Genomic DNA, 12,500 nt, shown 5'->3' with positions numbered 1-12,500 from the left:
TACCATGGCAGTAGTCAGACTGTTGTTTACCATGGCAGTAGTCAGACTGTAGTTTACCATGACAGTAGTCAAACTGTAGTTTACCATGGCAGTAGTCAGACTGTTGTTTACCATGGCAGTAGTCAAACTGTAGTTTACCACGTCAGTAGTCAGACTGTTGTTTACCATGGCAGTAGTCAAACTGTAGTTTACCATGACAGTAGTCAAACTGTAGTTTACCATGACAGTAGTCAAACTGTAGTTTACCATGGCAGTAGTCAGACTGTTGTTTACCATGGCAGTAGTCAAACTGTAGTTTACCATGACAGTAGTCAAACTGTAGTTTACCATGGCAGTAGTCAGACTGTTGTTTACCATGGCAGTAGTCAAACTGTAGTTTACCATGACAGTAGTCAAACTGTAGTTTACCATGACAGTAGTCAAACTGTAGTTTACCATGGCAGTAGTCAGACTGTTGTTTACCATGGCAGTAGTCAAACTGTAGTTTACCATGACAGTAGTCAAACTGTAGTTTACCATGACAGTAGTCAAACTGTAGTTTACCATGGCAGTAGTCAGACTGTTGTTTACCATGGCAGTAGTCAAACTGTAGTTTACCATGACAGTAGTCAAACTGTAGTTTACCATGGCAGTAGTCAGACTGTTGTTTACCATGGCAGTAGTCAAACTGCAGTTTACCATGGCAGTAGTCAGACTGTTGTTTACCATGGCAGTAGTCAAACTGTAGTTTACCACGTCAGTAGTCAGACTGTTGTTTACCATGGCAGTAGTCAAACTGTAGTTTACCATGACAGTAGTCAAACTGTAGTTTACCATGACAGTAGTCAAACTGTAGTTTACCATGGCAGTAGTAAGACTGTAGTTTACCATGGTAGTAGTCAGGCTGTAGTTTACCACATCAGTAGTCTGACTGTAGTTTACCATGTCAGTAGTCAGACTGTAGTTTACCATGTCAGTAGTCAGACTGTTGTTTACCATGGCAGTAGTCAGACTGTAGTTTACCATGGTAGTAGTCAGGCTGTAGTTTGCCATGGCAGTAGTAAGACTGTAGTTTACCATGGTAGTAGTCAGGCTGTAGTTTACCACATCAGTAGTCTGACTGTAGTTTACCATGTCAGTAGTCAGACTGTTGTTTACCATGGCAGTAGTCAGACTGTTGTTTACCATGGCAGTAGTCAGACTGTAGTTTACCATGGTGGTAGTCAGTCTGTAGTTTACCACATCAGTAGTCTGACTGTAGTTTACCATGTCAGTAGTCAGGCTGTAGTTTACCATGGCAGTAGTCTGACTTTAGTTTACCATGGCAGTAGTCAAACTGTAGTTTACCATGGCAGAAGTCAAACTGTAGTTTACCATGGCAGTTGTCTGACTTTAGTTTACCATGGCAGTAGTCAAACTGTAGTTTACCATGGCAGTAGTCTGACTTTAGTTTACCATGGCAGTAGTCAAACTGTAGTTTACCATGGCAGTTGTCTGACTTTAGTTTACCATGGCAGTAGTCAAACTGTAGTTTACCATGGCAGTTGTCTGACTGTAGTTTACCATGACAGTAGTCAAACTGTAGTTTACCATGACAGTAGTCAAACTGTAGTTTACCATGGCAGTAGTCTGACTTTAGTTTACCATGGCAGTAGTCAGACTGTAGTTTGCCATGGCAGTAGTAAGACTGTTGTTTACCATGGCAGTAGTCAGACTGTAGTTTACCATGGTAGTAGTCAGGCTGTAGTTTACCACATCAGTAGTCTGACTGTAGTTTACCACGTCAGTAGTCAGACTGTTGTTTACCATGTCAGTAGTCAGACTGTTGTTTACCATGTCAGTAGTCAGACTGTAGTTAACCACGTCAGTAGTCAGACTGTTGTTTACCATGGCAGTTGTAGTTTACCATGTACCATGTAGTTTCGGTTGTAGTTTACCATGTCAGTCCTTAGGCTGCAGTTTACCATGTCAGTAGTTAACTTGTAGTTTATCATGTCAGTATCCAGGCTGTAGTTAAGTTTTAAATAAAGTCAGTAGCTCAGCTGCAAGTTAAATGTTTTAGTAGTTGAAGTGTAGCTTTCCGGTCTTCAGTTGGGCTGTGTGTGAATGACATCATCAGTTCGGCTGTAGTTTGGTCTGGCTGTATTCTACAGTGCATGTGTCTCCAGTGTTTCTATGGCGACTGGGGAGGCAGCGCTGTTGGAATAACAACCAGAACCGCTGAACACCAACCGGCTGCAGCAAACAACCACCAAACTCCACCACAAGTCAAACTACACCATGAAAGCGGAACACACATGCTAATGCATAAGAAGCTAACGGTGCTTTTGTTGTATTTCTGTATTGTACCTGTGTTAAAAACACTTTCGGTTGTTAGTTTACACACTCAAGTTAAGTCTGAGGCTAAGGCTCAGACTGTGCAGAATCAACACGTGAATACATACATGTAAACAAGGCCTGTTTGATTTGTGTGTGTCTGTGTGTGTGTGTGTGTGTGTGTGTGTGTGTTCGTGTGCGTGTTGTTCTCTTCTAAGTTTGGCTGTAGTTTAATGTCTGTGAGGTCAGACTATAGTTTATAGCATGTTAGTAGTTTAGCTATAGTTTAATGGGTCAGACTTCCGGCTGTAGTTTACCATGTCAGTAGTGTGTTTGTAGAATAATATGTCAGTACTTTGAATGTAGTTTAATGGGTCAGACGTCAGGCTGTAATTTACTCTGTTAGTAATGTGGTCGTAGAATAATGTGTCAGACGTCAGGTTGTAGTTCACTATGTCAGTAGTGTGGTTGTAGATTAACGTGTCAGTAGTTTGGCTGTAGTTTAATGTGTCAGACGTCAGGTTGTAGTTTACCATGTCAGTAGTGTGGTTGTAGATTAACGTGTCAGTAGTTTGGCTGTAGTTTAATGTGTCAGACGTCAGGCTGTAGTTCACTATGTCAGTAGTGTGGTTGTAGATTAATGTGTCAGTAGTTTGACTGTAGTTTAATGGGTCAGACGTCAGGCTGTAGTTCACTATGTCAGTAGTGTGGTTGTAGATTAATGTGTCAGTAGTTTGACTGTAGTTTAATGGGTCAGACATCAGGTTGTAGTTCACTATGTCAGCACTGTGGTTGTAGATTAATGTGTCAGTAGTTTGGCTGTAGTTTAATGGGTCAGACGTCAGGCTGTAGTTCACCATGTCAGTACTGTGGTTGTAGATTAATGTGTCAGTAGTTTGGCTGTAGTTTAATGGGTCAGACGTCAGGTTGTAGTTCACTATGTCAGTAGTGTGGTTGTAGATTAATGTGTCAGTAGTTTGACTGTAATTTAATGTGTCAGACGTCAGGTTGTAGTTTACCATGTCAGTAGTGTGGTTGTAGATTAATGTGTCAGTAGTTTGGCTGTAGTTTAATGGGTCAGATGTCAGGCTGTAGTTCACTATGTTAGTAGTGTGGTTGTAGATTAACGTGTCAGTAGTTTGGCTATAGTTTAATGGGTCAGATGTCAGGCTGTAGTTCACTATGTCAGTAGTGTGGTTGTAGATTAATGTGTCAGTAGTTTGACTGTAGTTTAATGGGTCAGACGTCAGGCTGTAGTTCACTATGTCAGTAGTGTGGTTGTAGATTAATGTGTCAGTAGTTTGGCTATAGTTTAATGGGTCAGACGTCAGGTTGTAGTTTACCATGTCAGTAGTGTGGTTGTAGATTAACGTGTCAGTAGTTTGGCTATAGTTTAATGGGTCAGATGTCAGGCTGTAGTTCACTATGTCAGTAGTGTGGTTGTAGATTAATGTGTCAGTAGTTTGACTGTAGTTTAATGGGTCAGACGTCAGGCTGTAGTTCACTATGTCAGTAGTGTGGTTGTAGATTAATGTGTCAGTAGTTTGGCTATAGTTTAATGGGTCAGACGTCAGGTTGTAGTTTACCATGTCAGTAGTGTGGTTGTAGATTAACGTGTCAGTAGTTTGGCTGTAGTTTAATGGGTCAGACGTCAGGCTGTAGTTCACTATGTCAGTAGTGTGTTTGTAGATTAACGTGTCAGTAGTTTGGCTATAGTTTAATGGGTCAGACGTCAGGCTGTAGTTCACCATGTCAGTACTGTGGTTGTAGATTAATGTGTCAGTAGTTTGGCTGTAGTTTAATGGGTCAGACGTCAGGCTGTAGTTCACTATGTCAGTAGTGTGTTTGTAGATTAACGTGTCAGTAGTTTGGCTATAGTTTAATGGGTCAGACGTCAGGTTGTAGTTTACCATGTCAGTAGTGTGGTTGTAGATTAACGTGTCAGTAGTTTGGCTGTAGTTTAATGGGTCAGACGTCAGGCTGTAGTTCACTATGTCAGTAGTGTGTTTGTAGATTAACGTGTCAGTAGTTTGGCTGTAGTTTAATGGGTCAGACGTCAGGCTGTAATTTACTCTGTTAGTAATGTGGTCGTAGAATAATGTGTCAGACGTCAGGTTGTAGTTCACTATGTCAGTACTGTGGTTGTAGATTAACGTGTCAGTAGTTTGACTGTAGTTTAATGGGTCAGACGTCAGGTTGTAGTTCACTATGTCAGTACTGTGGTTGTAGATTAATGTGTCAGTAGTTTGGCTGTAGTTTAATGGGTCAGACGTCAGGTTGTAGTTTACCATGTCAGTACTGTGGTTGTAGATTAACGTGTCAGTAGTTTGACTGTAGTTTAATGTGTCAGACGTCAGGTTGTAGTTCACTATGTCAGTAGTGTGGTTGTAGATTAATGTGTCAGTAGTTTGGCTGTAGTTTAATGGGTCAGACGTCAGGTTGTAGTTTATCATGTCAGTAGTGTGGTTGTAGATTAACGTGTCAGTAGTTTGGCTGTAGTTTAATGGGTCAGACGTCAGGCTGTAGTTCACTATGTCAGTACTGTGTTTGTAGATTAATGTGTCAGTAGTTTGGCTGTAGTTTAATGGGTCAGACGTCGGGCTGTAGTTTACCATGTCAGTACTGTGGTTGTAGATTAACGTGTCAGTAGTTTGGCTATAGTTTAATGGGTCAGACGTCAGGCTGTAGTTCACTATGTCAGTAGTGTGTTTGTAGATTAACGTGTCAGTAGTCTGACTGTAGTTTAATGGGTCAGACGTCAGGCTGTAGTTTACCATGTCAGTACTATGGTTGTAGATTAACGTGTCAGTAGTTTGGCTGTAGTTTAATGGGTCAGACGTCAGGCTGTAGTTCACCATGTCAGTACTGTGGTTGTAGATTAATGTGTCAGTAGTTTGGCTGTAGTTTAATGGGTCAGACGTCAGGCTGTAGTTCACTATGTCAGTAGTGTGGTTGTAGATTAACGTGTCAGTAGTTTGACTGTAGTTTAATGTGTCAGACGTCAGGTTGTAGTTTACCATGTCAGTAGTGTGGTTGTAGATTAATGTGTCAGTAGTTTGGCTGTAGTTTAATGGGTCAGATGTCAGGCTGTAGTTCACTATGTCAGTAGTGTGGTTGTAGATTAACGTGTCAGTAGTTTGACTGTAGTTTAATGTGTCAGACGTCAGGTTGTAGTTTACCATGTCAGTAGTGTGGTTGTAGATTAATGTGTCAGTAGTTTGGCTGTAGTTTAATGGGTCAGACGTCAGGCTGTAGTTCACTATGTCAGTACTGTGGTTTTAGATTAACGTGTCAGTAGTTTGGCTGTAGTTTAATGTGTCAGACGTCAGGTTGTAGTTTACCATGTCAGTAGTGTGGTTGTAGATTAATGTGTCAGTAGTTTGGCTGTAGTTTAATGGGTCAGACGTCAGGCTGTAGTTCACCATGTCAGTACTGTGGTTTTAGATTAACGTGTCAGTAGTTTGGCTGTAGTTTAATGGGTCAGATGTCAGGCTGTAGTTCACTATGTCAGTAGTGTGTTTGTAGATTAACGTGTCAGTAGTTTGGCTGTAGTTTAATGTGTCAGACGTCAGGTTGTAGTTTACCATGTCAGTAGTGTGGTTGTAGATTAATGTGTCAGTAGTTTGGCTGTAGTTTAATGGGTCAGACGTCAGGCTGTAGTTCACTATGTCAGTACATGTTAAACACTGTATGTTGAGGGTTTACACACTCAAGTTGAACCCACCAGGAGTCTGAAACTGAAGCTCATGCTGTGCAGAATCAACATTTGAATACATACATGTAAACAAGGCTTGTTTGCTTTGCGTGTGTGTATGTGTGCGAGTGTGTGTTATTCTCTTCTAAGTGTGTGGGTTGTGTAGGCACAAGAAACTGTGATTAGCACGCTCTCTCTCTCTCTCTCTCTCTCTCTCTCTCTCTCTCTCTCGTTCTCTGTCTATCTTTCTGTGTTGGTTAGGGTATAAAAATACGAGCTGTTGTCAGGTGTTTTATGAGGAATGTTGCACATGATTGGAGCAGCTGTACACCACAGATTGTGGACGTGAAATGTGATTCTGATGAAAAGCGCTTTATATTTTCCCCGAGCAATTACGCACGAGCACATTTCAATCATTTCAGCTGGTCATTTTGCAGGACAAAGGGAAAACACCGACTCTCTGTGTGTGTTTGTGCTGGTTTTGGTGGTTTACAAGGACATAAATGTGTATAATGCCATGGGTGTGACACTAAGGTGGTTTATGAGGACTTGTCTTGTGTCGTTGTAATTCCAAATGCTTCTTAACAGGGTCTTTAGACTTGAATGTTTGCACAGGTCTGCTGTGAGGGTTGGTGTCGGGGTAAAAGCCATTTAATGAGTGTTTCACTGTATAAAATACATTACGCCTATGGAGAGTCCTCATAAACCATCAATACCAGCATATTGTGTGTGTGTTTGTGCGTGTGAGTTAGTTTGAGTCTGCTTATGTGCGTCTGTGTAAGTGTGTGTGTTTTATGCAAATGATTGTGAGTGTGTATGTGTTTGTGTGTGTGTGTGTGAGCATGTGATTGATTGTGTGTCTGCTTATGTGTTTGTGTGTGCCTTTGTGTGTGTGTGTGTGTGTGTGTGTGTGCGCGTGCGTATATGTTTGTGTTTGTGTGTGCGCATTTTTGTGAGTAAGAGAAGGTGCATGTGTGTGTGTGCGCGATTGTGCATATCTGTATGTGTGCAAGACTATATTTGTGTGTTTTTGTGTTTGTGTTTGTGTGTGTGTGAGTGTGATTGTGCATATCTGTGTGTGTGCGAGCCTACATTCGTGTGTGTGTGTGTGTGTGTGAGAGTGTATGTGCATATCTGTGTGTGTGCGTGCTTACATTCGTGTGTGTGTGTGTGTGTGTGCGCACATGCGTGTGTGTGTGTGTGTGTGATTGTGCATATTTGTGTGTGTGCGAGCCTACATACATGGGTTTGTGTGTGTGTGTGTGTGTGCGTGTATATGTTTGCGTTTGTGTGCACGTACATTTTTGTTTGTTTGTGTGTGTAAGAGAAGGTGCATGTGTTTGTGTGTGTGTGTGTGTGCGCGCGCGTGTCTATGTGTGACTGTGTGTGCATGTGAGTGTGTGTGCATGTGAGTTAGTGTGTGTGTGATTGTGCATATCTGTGTGTGTGCATGCATACATCCGTGCGTTCATGTGTGTGTGTGTGTGTGTGTGTGTATAAAAGAAAAAGAGAGATCACAGGTGTACACATGAATGTGTGAGAGTGTGTGTGTGTGTGTGTGTGTGTGTGTGTAAGACAGGGAGAGAGAGAGATCACAGGTGTATGGGTGAATGTGTGTGTGTGCATGTGTTTTTGAATGCATACATGTGTGTGAGAAAAAGGGAGATCACAGGTGCACGTGTGTTTGTGTGTGTGCATATCAGTGTGTGTGTGTGTGTGTGTTTGTGTTTGTGTGTGTGTGGTCTTGATTTGTCATGATGTGTGTATTGTAAATGAGTAGTAAAGGTTAATGAAGTCAGCCGGACAGCAGCTCGGCTCAGCTCTGTGTGTCCCTCACACTGCTGCGACACCAACACAAGTGTTTCCTCATCTGAGCGCTGTAATCTGCATGTCTTTCTCTTCTTCATCTGGTTTTCATCCTTTCTTCCTCTCCTCCGCTGGACTCCCCCTCACACAAACACTCTTAATCTGCCTTTTATGAGGGATTTTGCACTGAGGGGATCTGGCAACCCCGCAGCCTTTAATTGCGAAGTGTTTCTGCTGTTCTCAGATCAGCTTTGTTTTCTGACCTGCTTCAACTTAATGACCACTCCAGCCCAGGGCATCTGATGTGGAGAATACAGGCTGTTAAAGGCAGAACCATTAGACTGCATAACATAACATCATGATGACAGTAAATGATATTAGACTAGATATTCTTCAAGACACTTCTATACAGCTTAAAGTGACATTTAAAGGCCTAATTAAGGTAATAAGGGTAAAGTTAAGGTAATTAGGCAAATCAATGTATAACAGTGGTCTGTTCTGGAGACAATCCAACACTAATATTGCTGAAGGGGCCAATAATATTGTCCCTAAAATGGGTTTAAAACTATTAAAAACTGCTTTTTTTCTAGTCGAAATAAAGCAAATTAGACTTTCTCCAGAAGAACAAATATTAGAGGAAACACTGAGAACAATTCCTGAATCTGTTCAACATCATTTGGGAAATATTTAAAGAAGTATAGATATAGATATATACCCTAACTGGCCACTTTATTAGGTACACCTGTCCAACTGCTCGTTAACGCAAAGTACTGGCATGGTTGTTGCTGCCAGACGGGCTGCTCTGAGTATTTCAGAAACTGCTGATCTACTGGGATTTTCATGCACAACCATCTCTAGGGTTTACAGAGAATGCTCCGACAAAGAGGAAATATCCAGTGAGCGGCAGTTCTGTGGGCGCAAATGCCTTGTTGATGAGGCCAGAGGTCAGAGGAGAATGGCCAGACTGGTTCCAGCTGATAGAAAGGCAACAGTAACTCAAATAAGCACTCGTTACAACCGAGCTCTGCAGAAGAGCATCTCTGAACACACAACACGGCCAACCTTGAGGCGGATGGGCTACAGCAGCAGAAGAGCACACCGGGTGCCGCTCCTGTCAGCTAAGAACAGGAAACTGAGGCTACAATTTACACAGACTCACCAAAACTGGACAATAGAAGATTGGAGAAACGTTGCTGCTCTGATGAGTCTCCATTTCTGCTCACACATTCGGATGCTCGGCTCACAATTTGGCCTCAACAACATGAAAGCATGGATCATCCTGCCTTGTATCAGCGGTTCAGGCTGGTGGTGGTGGTGTAATGGTGTGGGGGAGATTTTCTTTGGGTCCATTAGGACCAATTGAGCATCAACGCCACAGCCTACCTGAGTATTGCTGCTGACCATGTCCATCCCTTTATGAGCACAGTGTCTCCATCTTCTGATGGCTACTTCCAGCAGGATAACGCAGCATGTCATAAAGCTCAATCATCTCAGACTGGAGAACATGACGATGAGTTCACTGTACTCAAATGGCCTCCACAGTCACCAGAGCTCAATCCAATAGAGCAGCTTTGGGATGTGGTGGAGCGGGAGATTGGCATCATGGATGTGCAGCCGACAAATCTGCAGCAACTGTGTGATGCTATCATGACAATATGGAGCAAAATCTCTGAGGAATATTTCCAGTAGCTTGATGAATCTCTGCCCTGAAAGATTGAGGCAGTTCTTAAAGCAAAAGGGGTCCAACATGGTACTGGTGAGGTGTACCTAATAAAGTGGCCGGTGAGTGTAAATGGATTACACTAGAATAACTTTTAATAACGCATTCATTTATTTATTTATTTGTATGCTTGCAGTAAAGTGAAGTATTTTCATCAGATCTGCAGTTAATATGGTTTAAGCTGCAGGATTCCTGAATCCTGTGCCCCTGATTTTACTCTTCTGGATCATTTAAAATGCTAAAATAACAGTACTTGACCTCCTAAAGGCCTTGTGGGTAATAAAACCGCACATTGAGATCAGTGCACTAATAATCTCCCATCATGCACTGCTGCCTGAGGATTTATCCACATCTGGAGGCCTGGAAACTTGTTTAGACGTATTGAAGTAGGATTACACTGATAAAAGAGCTTTATTTGCTCCAATACTTTATTTCTTTTTTTGAACATTCTCTTTATTGGTTTTGAAAGAAAAGAAAAGAAAAGTTGCATTATAATCATCCATACACAAAAATATTCACCCTTTCCCAGTTAAATAAATAAACAAATAATTCACTAACAACAAAAATATTTAAATAAATAAATAAAAAGTTTATAAATTATGATTTTTTAAAAAATGTTATTTTATAAATAAAGAAATATTGAATTATAATTTTAAAAGTTGAATGGAGGAAGGCATTGTGCCGAAACATTTGTGTCTTTAAATCACCCAAAGAATGTAAGCAGAAAAAATAAAAACAGTACGAAGCAAATAGTTGATGAGTGCGAATAATAGCAATGACAAGATTGATGCACCAAAGAAGTTTCTTAAAAACCGCAAGCGCACTGGGCAAAAAATTAAATGAAACAAAAAAATTATAAAAATTAAATGAATTATTATGAATAAAAATGTAATTATTAAATTATTAATCAAAAAATAATAATAAAATAAAATGAATGATTAAATTTAACCAACTAACTAAACAAAAAAGTAAATAAATTATTGTGATTTTTAAAAGTATTGTTTTAGAAATAAATAAATAATTAAGTTAAAATAAAAATCTAAGAAATAATTAAATAAAACTAAATAAATTAATAAATAAAAAGTAAATAATTTATTATAAATTGAAAATTTTTATTTTATAAACAAGTAAAAATAAAATAAACAATTAATTTAAAATTAATAAATACATGGAGTAAATAAATTATTATAATTTTTAAGTATTATTTTATAAAAAAAATAAAAAATAAATAATCAAAATAAAATAAATGATTAAATAAAAATGACTAAATAAATTCATTAATTATAACATAAATAAATTGCTCTGTTTAAAAATATCATTTTATAGATAAATAAATATTAAATATAAAATTAAGTAAATAAAACTTTATTAATAAATAAATGAATTAATTAATATGATTTTTAAAAAATATTATTTTATAAAAGAATAAAAAAAAGCTAAATACATTATTATGACTTTTTAAAAGTCCTATTTTATAAAGAAATAAAGCAATAAAAATAAAGAAATAAGTAAATAAAACTAAATAAATAAATAAATAAATAAAAATATAAATAGATTATCATGATTTTTAAAGTATCATTTAATAAATAAATTAATAAAATTAAAATAAAATTAATTATTTATTTAAAACAAAATAAATAAAGCAAAAAATTAATGAATTAATAAAAAAGTAAATATATTATTATGTTTTTTAAACAATTAAAAAATTTATATTTAAGTGAAAATAAATAAATAAATAAATCAAACTAAATAAATGAACAATAATTGAATACATTTTTATAATTTAAAATATAAATTATTTAATAAATAAATAAATATAAATAAAATAAATAATTAAATAAAACTAACTAAAAAGTAATTAAATTATTATTTTAAAGATATTATGTTATAAATAAATGAATAAATAAATAGTTGAGTAAAAATAGAGTAAAAATAATTTAATAAAAATTAAATAAATAATTAAATAAAACTTAATAAATTAATTTAAATAAATTATGCATTTTAAAAAAAGTATACTTTTTTGATAAATAATATATAAAATATTTTTTATTATTATTTATTAGACTAAAAATTTTATGAATTACTTCCTTATTAATTCTAATCGAATTCACTTGCAACAGGCCTGACTATGACCCATTGTGAGTAACATTAGCTGATGGAGTACTAAAAGAATAGTCTTTTTAATCTTCTACAGTTTGGGACATGCTAATTGTAAATATTATTTAGGATGGATGGTATGCAGATTATGACGCAGCAGGAATTTTGAATAGTGGGTGGAGCTTTCTTCAGCGCATCACTCCCTCATAGCAAACTAACAGTAAGAGGGGCGTGGCTAAGAACATTAATATATGCACTGTTGCTATGGAAACCCTCATTAAATTGACTTTGATTGATTACCAAATCAGATTAATGAAGAATAACCATGTGAGCTAGCCAAATAAACATATCCACATTTAAATAAACTGCATTTCTCTCAGTATTACAGAAGACGGGTAATAGTAGGCGCATAAACACACACACACACACACATGCACACACTTGCGCTACAGTAGCTCAATTTCACGTGCTGTTGCGTTATTAAATGTGTTTTAGTGCGGATTCATAATTGATCTGAAACGTTGTGCTTTGTCAGCGGTGCTGCAGGGCTCCTTACAGCAGCGTAAACACACACACACACACACACACACACACACACACACACACACACTCTTTACCTGCGCTCTACCTTCCTCTTCACTTTATCTGCTGTCGTAGCAGAGCAATAGCTTGAGGTAAACCTGCTGACTGAATTAAGAATGTTTTTAAAGACTTTCACTTTGTTGAGTTTAAGTGGTGTGTGTGTGATATTGATACAGGGCCACTATCATACACCCGGCACGATAAGGCTCAACACCTGTTTAGTGTGATTTGTTGTTATTTTCAGAGCAGCGTAACAGTAATTTTCACATTTTGAGTCACAGTGGCTGTTTCTCAATATGCGTTCTT

The 12,500-nt window shown here is 38.0% G+C and overlaps 1 protein-coding gene and 1 non-coding gene across 7 annotated transcripts in view; both read left to right on the top strand.

The window, feature by feature from the left end:
- Positions 1-12,500, top strand: part of pde2a (phosphodiesterase 2A) — a 257,971-nt gene that overhangs the window by 159,847 nt on the left and 85,624 nt on the right. The window lies entirely within an intron of this gene.
- dre-mir-139 (microRNA 139) lies at positions 2,120-2,188 on the top strand. The gene has a single exon (NR_030402.1). It is a non-coding gene; the product is annotated as a microRNA 139 (primary transcript).

Source organism: Danio rerio, chromosome 15, assembly GCF_049306965.1.
Source record: "Danio rerio strain Tuebingen ecotype United States chromosome 15, GRCz12tu, whole genome shotgun sequence".
Taxonomy (NCBI): Eukaryota; Metazoa; Chordata; class Actinopteri; order Cypriniformes; family Danionidae; genus Danio; species Danio rerio.
This window is presented reverse-complemented; position numbering and strand designations above follow the sequence as displayed.